Here is a 16,558-nt window from a genome sequence, read left to right on the forward strand (position 1 = left end):
TGATTGAGTGTCCATATAGCTGTACCGTGATATTTGCATTGCTACGGAGTAACCCTTCAATTGTTCTCCACTAATTCCCCCGCTAAAGCCCCTCCCCATCCCAAGTTGAGCCGTCATCCCAGTGATCAGCATCCCCCCACGTCCCTCCGTATCCCTAAGGCCCCGAGAGGCCAGGACCCATCCATCGAAAACAGCACACAGTGCCACCCACAAAACAGAAGCAGGTTAACCGCCAAAAGCATTTCCAATGCTTTCACCTCTATATATATATATATCTATATAACTATTTTTTTATTTTTTATTATGCATATCCTATTTTCCATCATTATCAATTAATATGCGTAATAATGTCGGCAGTTCACGCATAGGATTCTAACATATAACCAGGATTGCCATTGTATTACATTTAATTCATTGACAAGCAATTATTATCCTAGCAAATAATTCCCGCGGTCCATCCCATACCCCCCCCCAACATCCCCACCCCCCACAACAGATGCCAGACCAGCACATACTCACATACTCCAACACACTCAACCCCCCTCCTCCACAATCCACCATAAAATCCGATACTCAACGGCTGTTATATCCCAGAGCCCAACTCGAGAAATAACTTGATCTACGAGTGCACATACAGTTAAAGCTGATTGAGAAAGCATGCAAATTGAGCAGAAATTGACAACAATGTGAGATTTGATTAATCTACTTAATCTATGTCAAGTCCTAGGTGATGGAGATCAGATCCACCCTCTTCACCTGAGACACAAACACTCTGATCCCCTGTTGTAACCATTTTCCCAAGCATCTCCATGCGGTCAGACCTTTGATTATTTTGTGCCACCTGGGCCACAATGATAAACCCCCCTCTCTGATTGTCCGAGTGTGACCCCCTCCCCATGGGTTACTGCAGCCAGTGTTGCCAGCACTGCCACTACCTGGGTGGGCGTACCCCACCGGAATCCCCACCGGCTAGGTAAAAGGTCGTCAAGGTTCTCATTAGCAGCTTTGAGAATTTCCTTGTATATTATGCTCTCCCATCAGGGGGCTCTGGCTTTGTAGGACCAACCCTGCCAGGCAGGCTCAGAATCTTGAGGGGGCGGTGCTGCTCAAGTAGGTCTCTGACCGCATTTATTTCTCTATTTAGGCTGCATATTCACAGCAGGTCCATAAAATAGATGGGAACTTCTCTTTGGTGTATGGGTCGCTCAGGTGGGTGTCCAGGTTATAGGGTTAGGGATCTTTCCATCATGATAGGACAATGAATAATTAGATTAGATGTATACTATATTTAAAAATGTATATCCCTCATCTACACAAAATTGAAAGCTCTCTCTCTCACTACCCCTGTTCATAGACCCCGGTCGGCTCTGGGATATGCAACCATTTCCCCTCTCACTCACTTAACGCCGTACCTTTTCAAACACAAAAATGCACACCACATGGTTGACTGCGGAAGAAATGGGCCGAGCGTGCAAACGCACCCGCATCCACATCTGCTGCAAGGGGGAAAGGACGCCAGAGAGAACACAGGACCAACCACAACAACCATCCGCCAAAACAACAACCTCCCGCCAAAAAATCCATGTTCTAATTATTTGTATATAAAGATGTATTATTCTGCTTGTTATATCGTTTTATCCATTTATAAAATACTATACTTACTATAAATATTATTTAATATTACAATCCCTATCATTGCTAGTATCAGGTGCTCCAATATTTGACTCCTCCATTACAACTTTTAGAATAGCCATGGAGTAGTCTTTGTGTCTCTGAACATTTGGTTGTCAATATATAATTTATCCACCACTAGTGCAACACGTTTCCCTTTTAATCTGTTTTCCTTGAAGATTGGATACAGAACTTTGCGCCTTTCTACAATCTCCTTCGGGGAACTGATCATTCATGCCTATTTTCGTGCCAGCAAGTCTTTTTCCCAGGCTTTTCACCATAGCTTTGTCCTTAAAAAAGCAAATTTGGCAACGATTGGGCGCTCATATTTCTGTCCTCTTTTTCCGAAACGATGTACACGTTCGAGTTGGATTTTATCGACAGCCTCGAGTGGGATTTGTAGCGCTGTATGCAGGAAGTCCTTCATAATATTCTCTGTTATTTCTCCCTCCTTTTCCTGAATACCCGTAAGTACTAGATTTTCCCTCATCGATCTAGTTTGGATGTCTAGTAAGGCTTCTCTCAGAAGATTGTTCTCCTTTTTTTATTCCCTAACGTCCGTTTCCATTTTAGAGACTGTCACTTTTATTTCTTTGGTTTCTTTCTCCATTACCAAAGCTTTTTCGTCACTCATTTGAAGACTCGCTTTCAACTCTTTTACGTCTTTACTGACCAGTTCTAATATGCCCAATTTGTCATTTATCGACTTCAACAGGTCGCTTTCCACACTTACCATACCCAGTGGTGAAAAGCATATATCATCTGTATCTGTCGATGAGTCGCATTTCCTTTTGGAGATCTGCTCTCCACGCTTGTCTTCAGTCATGTTTGGGTGTTGCTTGTTGTAGTAATATTTGTCGATATATTTCTCTAGCCTTATGATCTTATTTCTGTTATTATCCAGATTGAATTATATTAACTGCGAATATATGAAATGCTAATATTTAGTCTAACTTACTGATTTTGAATATTATGTTTTTATCTTGAGGTGTTTTGTACCGATTTCTATTCAATACACCATCTTGTTTACGCGCCTACTCTGGTCTTGGCACCTGCGCTCTAGCTAGCTCTTTGGAGGGAGCTGAAACTCTTTACACTGTTCTACAGTGAGGGCAGATGCGTTGTTATTAAAGAGATGGATTAGCCCAGAGCACTGTTTTAGTTTTAATTCATTTCAGAGGTGCCACGCTGTTGTGCTTATTAAAAAACATTGGTTATCATGTTTAAATGTCACTTTGCATTTTTTCTCATCACGTCTCTAATTTCCTCATTTGATTCTAATTGAACATCTGCTTGGAAAAGTGGATATCTGGATCTCTGCGGAGGTGCCTGTGCCACAGCGTTCCAAGTAGAATATTGAGAGGTTCTGCAGCCTAATAAACGTATCTCATTTCCTCACCTTGAAGGGAGGCACACCACTTGATAGGTTGTTTGGGCAGCTTATGGTGCTCATGCTCATTTAGCGTTAGCCTCTGTCTTCAGAGTCTGGTGTTGGCTGGGCCGGGAATGTCACATGAAGGGGAATGGCCCTCCCACCTGAGGACGAGAGCAGGCTGGAGCTCTGCTGGGGTACCCTGACAGCCCCACGCACTCACACACATATGTGCACACATGTTCAAAGGAACACACACATACGCATGCATGGACTGACAGGAGCACATAGATAGACACACTCACACTCCCCCGTGCAGTCTTGATTTAATTTAAATTATGTTGTGGCTTTTATCACTGTCTCTTAAATTGTTTTAACAGCTGACCTTAACTTGATCTAGCAGTGCTAGTGCATAGAGGATTCATGTTAGTTGATGATTTCCCACTCCAAAAAAGTAAATTAATAAGACACATCAATTTATTTATATTTATTTATATTTATTTTTACCTTTATTTAACTAGACAAGTCAGTTAAAAAATATCTACTAACCCTAGCCCTAACCCTAACCCGAGCCCTAACCTTAACCCTTACCCTAACCCTTATTCTAAACCTAAACCTAACCTTAACCTTAACCTTAGCAAGCAGTTGCTTATCAACAGATAGTTTGTTGAAAGTATGACCATCCGGACTATCCAAATACGGTGTAACCGATTTATGCATAAACTTGCCCTCACATACCTCAAGTAAGGATTTGACCCTTAATAATCAAGCTATTTCTGATCATATCAGGTTAGGTGAACCCTTGTTCCCTTTCCTGTAAGGGTTGTAAAACAAGCTCAAGCAATTTGAGTTGATCGACTTAACCCAAATAAATCTAAACCTGGAGCAAAAGGGAATTTGAAGATGTTTGCTGAGATTAGGTCAGAACCCTCTTTACCCGTCCACGTCCCATGTTCTTCTCTACGGGATTATTTTTATCTGGGAGAGCCTGCTGCTGATATCGTTTTTCAAAGAGAGAATCTGCCAGCACAGCACAAGTAATCCATCTTGGTTCCTCCGACAATTTCTTTGGAACCGGTGTGTGTGTGTGTGTGCTCCTTATTCCTGAAGGATATCTCAGCCAGCGCATGAGGAGGAGATTAATATCAGTGGAAGGGAATACATTTTGAGAGCAATTTGTGATTAGAGGAAGGATCCTATAGCAGTACATCCACACGTCCCTCTGTGGACCAGACACTCCACTCCTTCCAATGCAATTACCAACACAATCCCATCCTGTTCTCCTGTTTCACCGCCGGAAATGAAGACAATGTAAATCATGAGCTTTGATTAAGACAGGTACCTGTAATAAGTAGTAGCTCTGCACAGTGTTTAATTCATACACATACATTAATTCATACACCGTCCTAATGTTGAGTTGCACCCCCTTTTGCCCTCAGAACAGCCTCAATTCGTCGGGGCATGTACTCTACAAGGTGTCGAAAGCATTCCACAGAGATGCTGGCCCATGTTGACTCCAATGCTTCCCACAGTTGTGTTAAGTTGGCTGGATGTCCTTTGGGTGGTGGACCATTCTTGATGAACACAGGAAACTGTTGGGCGTGAAAAACCCAGCAGCGTTGCAGTTTTGGACACACACAAACCGGTGCACCTGGCACCTACTACCATACCCCGTTCAAAGGCACTTAAATATTTTGTCTTGCCCATTCACCCTCTGAATGACACACGTACACAATCCATGTCTCAATTGTCTCAAGGCTTAGAAATCCTTCTTTAACCTGTCTCCTCCCCTTCAGCTACACCAGGGATGGGCAACTGGTGGCCCACGGGCCGCATGGCCCCCCTTTTGTAGGCCTGTGGTCAATTTGTTAAATATATTTTTAAACAATTTTTTATTGTTATCTGTGTGTTTGTTGTGGGAACTTAGTCAGGGTCACAAGTTACTGTTGCGAGTTAGAATAATAGAATGCATCAGCAGCCACTCAATTAGCCCATGTCAGCTACATTTCTTTAGATTGGTAAGTAAGTCTAGCGGCCAGCTACCTAAACTTCTAGTAAGCATGGTCGAATTACCGTAGAATTGTAGAATTGAATGAAATTAGTTATAAAATTGTAAAATCTTCTCTCTGCCCCATGACAAAATGTGTAGAATTGCAGGAAATGAACTTTAAAAATAAAAATGTTTCTCTTCACTGTCACGAGGGGGGCCACTAAAATGTTTTGCTTGCAAGGGTATGGATGTGGGTACGCACACTGCGGCCCTTCATGATGAGTTCAGTTTTTTGGGGGCCCCCACCTATTTAAAAGTTGCCCATCCCTGATCTAAACTGATTGAAGTGGATTTAACAAGTGACATCAATAAGGGATCATAGCTTTCACCTGGATGTTATGGAAATAGCATATTTTGTACACTCAGTGTATAAAAGCATATTAGGTTAGAAAAGCCTACAGTGGGGAAAAAAAGTATTTAGTCAGCCACCAATTGTGCAAGTTCTCCCACTTAAAAAGATGAGAGAGGCCTGTAATTTTCATCATAGGTACACGTCAACTATGACAGACAAAATGAGAAAAAAAATCCAGAAAATCACATTGTAGGATTTTTAATGAATTTATTTGCAAATTATGGTGGAAAATAAGTATTTGGTCAATAACAGAAGTTTCTCAATACTTTGTTATATAACCTTTGTTGGCAATGACACAGGTCAAACGTTTTCTGTAAGTCTTCACAAGGTTTTCACACACTGTTGCTGGTATTTTGGCCCATTCCTCCATGCAGATCTCCTCTAGAGCAGTGATGTTTTGGGGCTGTCGCTGGGCAACATGGACTTTCAACTCCCTCCAAAGATTTTCTATGGTGTTGAGATCTGGAGACTGGCTAGGCCACTCCAGGACCTTGAAATGCTTCTTACGAAGCCACTCCTTCGTTGCCCGGGCGGTGTGTTTGGCATCATTCTCATGCTCAAAGACCCAGCCACGTTTCGTCTTCAATGCCCTTGCTGATGGAAGAAGGTTTTCACTCAAAATCTCACGATACATGGCCCCATTCATTCTTTCCTTTACACGGATCAGTTGTCCTGGTCCCTTTGCAGAAAAACAGCCCCAAAGCATGATGTTTCCACCCCCCATGCTTCACAGTAGGTATGGTGTTCTTTGGATGCAACTCAGCATTCTTTGTCCTCCAAACACGACGAGTTGAGTTTTTACCAAAGAGTTCTATTTTGGTTTCATCTGACCATATGACATTCTCCCAATCCTCTTCTGGATCATCCAAATGCACTCTAGCAAACTTCAGACGGGCCTGGACATGTACTGGCTTAAGCAGGGGGACACGTCTGGCACTGCAGGATTTGAGTCCCTGGCGGCGTAGTGTGTTACTGATGGTAGGCTTTGTTACTTTGGTCCCAGCTCTCTGCAGGTCATTCACTAGGTCCCCCCGTGTGGTTCTGTGATTTTTGCTCACCGTTCTTGTGATCATTTTGACCCCACGGGGTGAGATCTTGCGTGGAGCCCCAGATCGAGGGAGATTATCAGTGGTCTTGTATGTCTTCCATTTCCTAATAATTGCTCCCACAGTTGATTTCTTCAAACCAAGCTGCTTACCTATTGCAGATTTAGTCTTCCCAGCCTGGTGCAGGTCTACAATTTTGTTTCTGGTGTCCTTTGACAGCTCTTTGGTCTTGGCCATAGTGGAGTTTGGAGTGTGACTGTTTGAGGTTGTGGACAGGTGTCTTTTATACTGATAACAAGTTCAAACAGGTGCCATTAATACAGGTAACGAGTGGAGGACAGAGGAGCCTCTTAAATAAGAAGTTACAGGTCTGTGAGAGCCAGAAATCTTGCTTGTTTGTAGGTGACCAAATACTTATTTTCCACCATAATTTGCAAATAAATTCATTAAAAATCCTACAATGTGATTTTCTGGAAAAAAAAATATCCATTTGTCTGTCATAGTTGACGTGTACCTATGATGAAAATTACAGGCCTCTCTCATCTTTTTAAGTGGGAGAACTTGCACAATTGGTGGCTGACTAAATACTTTTTTTCCCCACTGTATGTATTAAGGAATGTTACTGTAGCAGGCCTAGGTTGCATTAGCCATGAACAATGTGTCTGTTAGGTCCATGGGGAATCACTTGTCATTTCTCTCTTTGTGTGAAGGTGGTGTAAGAGGGAATGTTTGGCACCTCGGTGTATTTGTTTCACAAAGTAGAGATGAATACTTCCTTTGCAGGCTAACACCCCTGTCCCCTGGCTGTGTTTTGATTAAGCTGCGTATTGCCATGGAAACCTTATTAATGTGCTGGAGACAAGGGTCAACCCAGAGAGAACTGAAAGGAAATGTCATCTCATGTATAGCCTGCAAATCAGTCTTTTTTCTTCCTACAGCTTAATGTAACTGAAAAAATTAAAAGAACCCACTCAGTGCATTCTGCTAGTTGCAGGGTAGAGCAGGGTAAATAATATGTACTGTGACAAGGGGAATGAGTCCTTACTTACTGTCAATCATTCTTCTTCTTGTACACTCAACTAGAGCTCTGTGCAACACTGGCTCCTGATGCACTCCTCATACTCCTATTGTGCTTTGATTGACGTAAGCAAATTATCTCTATAGGGTAGGCCTTCCAAGCATTGTGGTGATTGCTGTTATTCTCAGCAATACTCTCCATGATGTACTGTTCTGTTCAGCACATCATTTTATTTTACCTTTATTTATCTAGGCAAGTCAGTTAAGAACAAATTCTTATTTACAATGACGGCCTACAGCGGCCAAACCCGGACGACACTGGGCCAATTGTGTGCCGCCCTGTGGTACTCCCAATCACGGCCGGTTGTGATACAGCCTGGAATTGAACCAGGGGGTCTGTAGTGACGCCTCAAGCACTGAGATGCAGTGTCTTAGACCGCTGCGCCGTCATTGTTGTTGATAATTAGTGCATTCAGTGGTCAACAGTTCCAACTTTCTGCTATTTAAGCAATATTTAAACTTTGTGTCATTAAGTACATTTAGTCATCAGGGCTTCCAACTTTTGAAGATAGCTTGGAGTGAGATCTCCTATCGTGAATGTCATTGGCTCCACCACTAGTTAGGGTATGGTGGTCCCCTCCCCAGGACAAAAACATCTGTTTTAAATCTCATTTCTTGCTATTATACATATTTTCACATGGCTTAGTCCCATGACCAGGGTGGAATAAAAATCATAGGTCAGGTGTATTCAGGATTATTTTTAAAGTTGAATAAACACTCAAAAGTCGACAACTTGTTTTGAAGTTAATTTGAGATTATTTGGGAATGGAATTTAGAGTATGTTAGCTAGGGAACCATTGATGTTTGGTTCGAAAATGCTATTATTAATGGTTGGTGGCAGTAGCTAACCATAGGATGGATTGCAGTCTCTCCTTGTCCATAAGAAACAAACATGTTAATATGTAATTCATTTGGGTGAACTATGTGTTTAAAATAGGACCGTAGAAAGTCCTGCATTGAGGTAGCTCTTCAAAGGGGGTTGCCCACCCCTGATCTATGTTTCCCAAATACTGGGGGTTTGAATAAGGTCATGTGACATTTGATTTCTACACATTACCCTACATTCAAGAAAAATATAATGAATAATGACAAGTTGGCATATCAGATTTCAAATAGCCTAATTACACCAGCAAAATTGGTAAGTGAAATAATAAAAGTATGGGGAATAACAGTAGTGTTTTTGCTGAGATAAACACACTAATTAGTATATATTTTAGCCCATTGTAGGGGATGGCAATTGTTCTAATGACTTACATCAGCTATTGTGAAAGACCAAATAAATTAAACAGATAATAAAATCTCATGAAGACAAGATGGCATAGCCTAAATCTGCCCCTACACCCAACCCAAATTATCTTTCAATGTATTGTTTTCCCCCCACTAGAATCAGTTACACATTAGGGTTCACAATTTGTTTGGGCAAAATAATGTTAATAATACATCTAGACAAATCAGGTCTGAATGCTGCCTTTTTGTTGTTACAACTTAATGAACGTAGTGCTAAAATGGCAATGTCCAAACGAGGTGAATAATGTAGCCTATGGATCTGGGCTAATGCGAGCAGTGGATTATTAAATTAGCAGGCTAGGTTATATTATCACATGCTGTCAAAAAAAAACGTTCTGCGACAGGGACAGTAGTGAGAGCAAATTCATTTGCTGCTCTTTTGACAATTCAGCTCATAAACTTTGATCAGCGGAGAACAAACCTGCTCCACTCTAATCGTGAAGGCCGTTTCTTTACAAACACACATCCAATCGCCCCAATTACTAAACGAATCACAAGCTTCAATCTGCCGTGGCTTACAGTGCAGTGGTAGGAAAATGATGGATCTCCCGGGTGAAGCTGCCTCAGTTACAATGCTCGTGATGTAGAATTGCAGGCGCATATGCTCTGATTTGAAAATGATTTGAAGGCACAATTGAAAAGTTAAAGCACTGTATTAATCAGAAAATAAAAGCAGTACTTTTTTCATTGCGTGAGAAATAAGAGGCGTGGCGTATGAAGAGGGTCAAATACGTGTCTCTCGCCCAATGCGTAAGATTTGGCAGCACTGAGTTATACAGCACCTTTAGGTACATTTGGCACACACTACAGTCTAAACACTCCAGTCACACTAAACTTTTATATATTCAATGCTTATGGCAATGTCATCATAAATATGCAGTTTGAGTGACATTCAAGTTCTCTCCTGTTGTGGGGGTGTCAGCCCGACCATCAGATGAGGTGCCATTTGAATGTGTTTGCACCTCATTTTACAGCTGATAGCACCTTAAACTAAATCATTTTCTATCATAACGACATTTATTCCTGAATAATTTGGTAGAACTAATAGTGCATGTGACAAGCTAAGAGGTATTGGGAAAAGCCTACGTAGGGCAAAAATCAATATCAATTACAGTGCTATTGGAGAATTGTCAGAGGTAAATGCTCAGGTGTCCCTATTTTACAAATGTCAGGCAATCGGTTTGTTGTCTAAGTGATTAAAAAAACTCATTACCACACGTATTATTGTAGTCTGTAATTGCCTGTTAACCTTGGGGCTGACAACTTTAAAAACAGTGGTATGCACTCCGGATTTATCTTGATGGAACTGTGAAAATAGACTTCTCAGTACTTTTCCCATTCAGTTGATCTACACAGTGCATTCTGCATCATATACTCCGGCTTTGGTTTTGCTGGGTCAAATCTGAGCAGTTTTACTTGATTTCCGTGTCTGACAAGGCAGTTCCTCTCAAACACGGAGCTCTGTGGGGAACCTGGGGAGAGACAGACTTTCCATTTATCTTGTGATGCCAGAATTTCTCCCTGTACACTTCAGGATTTTAAAGCAGTCAAGAGCATAGATCAAAACTTGAAGTTGGGTCCAACCTCTTGTCCTGTTCAGAGGATAGGGTGACCTAGCCTTTCCCCCTGTAGACACCTCATCTGAGCTTTTCCTATTCTCCCCTGGAGCAGTGTTACTACCACCGACGCGTTGATACAATCATGATTACAAACACCACCTGCAGGTAGGTCAGTGTGGACCAGGACAAGCAACATACTTTAATGCATACCTTTCCTTATCTGTAAAGTTAATACAAAGGGCACACACAGCTACAGCACAGAAGCACACAGAGTGAAACCCTGAAATACTTGTGCTGGATGAGGTTTGCGTTTGGAGATTGCCTGGCTCCAGTGGTGATTGGCCTTAACCAGATGGGGCGAAATGAGTGTCAGAGGAGTGCAGAGATGCAATACGGACTGAGTGTAACGCACCTTAGCCAAGGTTAATTATTTTGTGATATCACCGAAAGCGTAAGATGGCCTTTTTTTACACAGCCTCATGGCTGAGTAATTCTACTGATAGAATCTTAACCCCTATTTTCACAGTCCTGTTTTATTTACCGTGATAATGAAGAGCACACAGAGACCCTGCAGTCACCCGTTCAACCGGGCTCTGAGATGGAGAGGGTGTATTTGCGTTTATCAATGCTACCTTCACATATGCACGTATTAGGACATTGGTCTAAATAGTTTGATTTATGTTATGCCAATATACGCATATAAAAGATTTTACTGAGTTTACAGTTCATATAAGGAAATCAACTCATTAGGCCCTAATCAGATATGCATATGTTGGTCACAGATACCTTTTAAAAAAAAGTAGGGGCGTGGATCAGAAAACCAGTCAGTATCTGGCGTGACCACCATTTGCCTCATGCAGTGCGACACATCTCCTCTGCATAGAGTTGATCAGGCCATTGATTATGGCCTGTGGAATGTTGTCCCACTCCTCTTCAATGGCTGTGCAAAGTTGATGGATATTGGGGGGAACTGGAACATGCTGTCATACACGTCGATCCAGAGCATCCCAAACATGCTCAATGGGTCATATGTCTGGTGAATATGCAGGCCATGGAAAAACTGTGACATTTTCAGCTTCCAGGAATTGTGTACAGATCCTTACGACATGGGGCCGTGCATTATCATGCTGAAACATGAGGTGATGGTGGTGGATGAATGGCACAACAATGGGCCTCAGGATCTCGTCACGGTATCCCTCTGCATTGAAATTGCCATCGATAAAATGCAATTGTGGTCGTTGTCTGTAGCTTATGCCAGCCCATACCATAACCCCACTGCCACCATGGTGCACTCTGTTCAGAACGTTGACATCAGCAAACCGCACGCCCACACGACACCATACATGCTCTCTGCTATCTGCCTGGTACAGTTGAAACCGGGATTCATCCGTGAAGAGCAAACTTCTCCAGCGTGCCAGTGCCCATCGAAGGTGAGCATTTGCCCAGTGAAGTAAGTTATGACACCGAACTGCAGTCAGGTCTAGACCCTGGTGAGGACGACGAGCACGCAGATGAGCTTCCCTGAGACGGTTTCTGACAGTTTGTGCAGAAATTATTTGGTTGTGCAAACCCAGTTTCATCAGCTGTCCGGGTGGCTGGTCTCAGACGATCCCGCAGGTGCAGAAGCCGGATGTGGAGGTCCTGGGCTGGCATGGTTACACGTGGACTGCGGTTGTGAGGCCGGTTGGACATACTGCCAAATTCTCTAAAACAATGTTGGAGGCGGCTTATGGTAGAGAAATGAACATTAAATTCTCTGGCAACAGCTCTGGTGGACATTCCTGGAGTCAGCATGCCAATTGCACGCTCCTTCAAAGATTGAGACATCTGTAGCATTGTGTTGTGTGACAGAACTACACATTTTAGAGTGGCCTTTTATTGTCCCCAGCACATGATGCACCTGTGTTATGATCATGCTGTTTAATCAGCTTCTTCATGTGCTACACCTGTCAGGTGGATCGATTATCTTGGCGAAGGAGAAATGCTCACTAACAGGGATGTAAACAAATTTGTGCACAACATTTGAGAGAAATAAGCTTTTTGTGTGTATGGAACATTTCTGGAATCTTTTATTTTACATGAAACATGGGACCAACACTTTACATGTTACGTTTATATTTTTGTTCAGTATAGATAGCATCGGCAACTATAGCTGTTTGCGTGCATCAAATCCAACATGAAATACAGTACTCTCGACATTTCAGTGTAGTGCTGCCACCATAATTTTAAATAATTTCTGGTCCCTAGTTTTGTCATGAACTCATCCAACACTCACATTCTAGCACTTCCTTTCACAATACATCTGTGCCTTTTCATTAACTCTACATACAGTAAAATTGTCCACATCACAGTGTTGTTTGTGTAAATCAAAGGCCAATGTAGTGTCCTTCAATTATGAGGTAGTAAAGACAACCAAAACTGATAGCTTGTTTCACATGTACTGTAAGCTGAACGCTTGTGTCTCATGTACCATAATATAGTCTTAAGTCATAGTGGTGATGTCTCAAAAATAATTTCTGAAAAATGACGAGAGGAAGGGTATTTACTTTAGACCATAATTACAGTTTCCAATTTGCACTTCACAGTACGAGCAATGGATTCTCTACGACTAATGTTATTTTTTTTATCTCTTTCATCTTGCAGGACATAAAATATTAACACTGTCCAGTCTCTTTGCCTGTTACTTGATCTTCTCCAATACATTTTTTTATTTTTTTATTTTTTATGATTACATGAGTAGTGTGTTTGGGCTTTTCGCCTCTTGTTAGAAATAAACGTCTCCTCTTCGGAGGGGTTTATAGCGGCAGCCATTAACTTTGTGTGAGGCAGAGATGAAAAGAGTGGCACTTGTGTTCATCCCACCTGTGAATTATTGATACGTCCTCAGCAGCAGCAGGAAAGGAAGCTCTCCTGAGACAGTGGGCAGATCAGACAGACATGTTGTCTAAAGGTTGCTTAAGTAGGGAGAGGAGGAGTAGAACTGGAAGACACTTACTTCACTTAGTTGACTTGTAGTTTACCTCAGCTCCTCCAACTTCTATGTCTACTAATAATGCCTTTCCCATTTCTGTACTTACAGTAAGAAAGGCATAGTATGATGCATTATGTTTGTGTACACTTCCCACTTGTATTCTCTCTGTGGAGCTTTTCTCAGAGGATGCACTAGTCATATGATTGTCCTTTTGTCCCAGGGGATATGTCACGCCCTGGCTCTGGGGACTCTTAAATGTTGAGCCAGGGTGTGGATTTTCTATGTTTAGTTTTCTATGTTTTTTGTTCTAGATCGTTTAGATCTATGTTGGCCAGGGTGGTTCCCAATCAGAGGCAGCTGTAGCTCGTTGTCTCTGATTGGGGCCAATACTTAGGCAGCCGGTTGGCACCGGTTAGTTTGTGGGATCTTGATCCGTAAAGGTTTGGTGTGTGTAACCTCAGGACTTCACGTATCGTTTCGTTTTGTTGTTTTGTTCGTGTGTTGTGTATCAATAAAGATGTACGCTTATCACGCTGCGCCTTTGTTCCACGAGTCATCAGTCAACGTTCGTGACAGGATAAGGGAATTGTGGAAATATACATAGCCAAGCATACAAATGCAGGTATTGAGTTATATGAGGCATGTGCTGGAGAGGTAGTCTTAAATCAGGTCAGAGCTTGATCTAGTTAAAACAATGTGTTGTTGCCCTATTTGTTCACAGTCTGGGGGTTATATTTTAACAAACCTAACGCAATGGTAAATCTTAGCACTGGCAGTAATGTTATAGTTTCAGGGGTGTGTCAGAAATATTTTAGCTATTTTCACAACCGGAATCAAGGGCGTAGTAGCTGGTGGTGTTGCGAAAGGGCTAGGTTTTGATGAATTAACAAGTTGTGGGTGTGTCAAGGCTTGGCCTCTCACTGGCCAATCAGAACGTGCTCCATGGCTAAATATGTGGTTACTTAAAGTTGTGGATTTAGGGTATTTCATTAGATAGCCTGCCCATATTTGCTAAATATTTTGAACATGTTTGCAGTCCACATTGATCTAATTGCATTGCTTCAATATGGAAATACGTTGTTAAACATAACTACAGCTTTCGCACTGATATAGGGGCATAGACATGCCAAACGTAATCAATAAGCAAGATTAAATTCACTAGACTATTGATAAGGCCTAAAAAGACATTGTATAATTCTAATCAAATTCTAATAGAAATATAGTACAGACAAGGCAACTTAGACTATGTAGGGTTTTACGCACATGCAAACTTTTCACAGGAACTGGACAAATATCCAAAATAAAGAGAAAGGGGAATGTCTACACACCCTTATACTGCTCGCAAATGTTATGTTTTATAAACATAATGGAAACATCTTACAGATCAAATTTGGACTTCTCCAGAACTATCAAACGAAATTGAATTGCATTCGAGCCATGTACGTTCTCACCATAAACCCATGGACGGTGAATCTTTCTAATAAGTTAATTTTTTTCTCAAATTAAACTAAACTCAATCAATCTGTTTTTTAAACCAACAATACTATTTCTAAACAGGATACGGTCAGAATGATATCATAAATCGCATCTCTCGTTCCATGAGCATAATGCAATGTGTGCACACATAGGCCTAAAGGCTCTTCAGCAGGAGGCATGACTGTTTGTCGTATCCATTGGATATAGTTTATTAAATAGTATACACTGACCCTCCCTACAATAGGTATAGTTATAACAAACATGTAGCCAATCAAATTTATTTTTTATTGGCTTCAACATGGAAATATTTGTCTACACACATTGCATTCGCATTTCGAAAATGCACTGCATGTTGGAGTCATGGACAATTGGGCATTGCCAAAACGTTATCATAGGATTAGTTTACGATCGCCAATAATATGGCGTTTTAGTTACTTTGCCACATGAAAGGTAAACAAACAAACAGGAAAATATCCTAGACTACAAGCGGATTCAGCACCAAGGACAGTGATCGGAATTCCCATGATTTGACAGTTAGGTCCAATAATTGTTTTACAAAATGATTAAGGAAAAACAATAAGCCGTCTATTGTAATAACTTGATGTTCCTAAACAGACTTCCTACAGTCACTGACACCTTTCATTCAATGTGCATCGCACATAGGCCTAATGAGTCCAAACTTTTCACAGAAGCTGCATGGACAAAGATAATGTTTAAAAAACTGTCTGTTGACTGTTTTGCTGCTCGGGATATTTTAATAAAGCATTGGTTATAGGCTATTGATTAGGCTAGTGTGTGCCTCCGCTGGCAAAATCGATGCCATAACCTATTGCGTTACTGCTAAGAACAGCTTTTGGTGAGTCTTAAATACTACCAGTAGCAAGGCTTAACACCAGCCGAAAATAGAGCCCTGGTTGGATTTACAAAAATGCTCCTTGTTTACCAGAACTATACCAATGTCAATGTGCATTTCTATAATATTTATTGTTCTTGAAACAACTATCCAAGTGTTTTGCAACTTCATTGTTCAGTTCTTTCAACTGAACAATGAGGTGACTCTATGACTGAAATACAATGTATGGTAGTTCTGTGACTGCTGCAGTACTTGTTTAACTCTCGTCATGTCTGTTTTCTTCTCCTCCTATCCAATATATTCCGATATAGACCAGAACGTGATTGTCTCACTTGATTATAGTAAATTGACAGGATAATGGGTCATTTAAAGTGTTTTGTCAGGTAAGGTTGCCAGATTAAATCACAAACACATTCAGTCATTAAGATAAGTATATGTAATTTAAAAACAGTTTTTTTTCATGCTTCTTGCCCTAATATTTTTACGTTAAATTGGTGCAACCTAAATTTGAGTGTAGTGTTTACAAACTCATTATTATTATTAAAAGCATATTTCTCCTCGTGTAATCAGAACATCTTAGATAAGTGGCTTCGCTAACTGAACAATTTCCAGAGTTGCAATAAATTACCTGCTATTACACAGAACTGTAGGTGACAGTTTGCTTTAAACTGTCCCTTACACTACACAGCAGATCACAGGGGAAAATGCAATGCAAAGATAGAGCACAATTTTTCTTGTCTGCTTTACAATTGGGCTGGGGGCTTTTTTCATATTTACAGTTTGCACACAGTTTCAGATAATTAGAATCACTCCACGGTTTAATAAATTGGTCTTCCCAATTTCC

General features: G+C 41.2%; 1 protein-coding gene across 2 annotated transcripts in view; it reads left to right on the forward strand.

Annotated features, from left to right (window-relative positions):
• LOC121578286 (contactin-4) overlaps nucleotides 1-16,558 on the forward strand; it is a 192,648-nt gene that overhangs the window by 149,937 nt on the left and 26,153 nt on the right. The window lies entirely within an intron of this gene.

The sequence above is a fragment of the Coregonus clupeaformis genome, chromosome 12, assembly GCF_020615455.1.
Source record: "Coregonus clupeaformis isolate EN_2021a chromosome 12, ASM2061545v1, whole genome shotgun sequence".
NCBI lineage: Eukaryota > Metazoa > Chordata > Actinopteri > Salmoniformes > Salmonidae > Coregonus > Coregonus clupeaformis.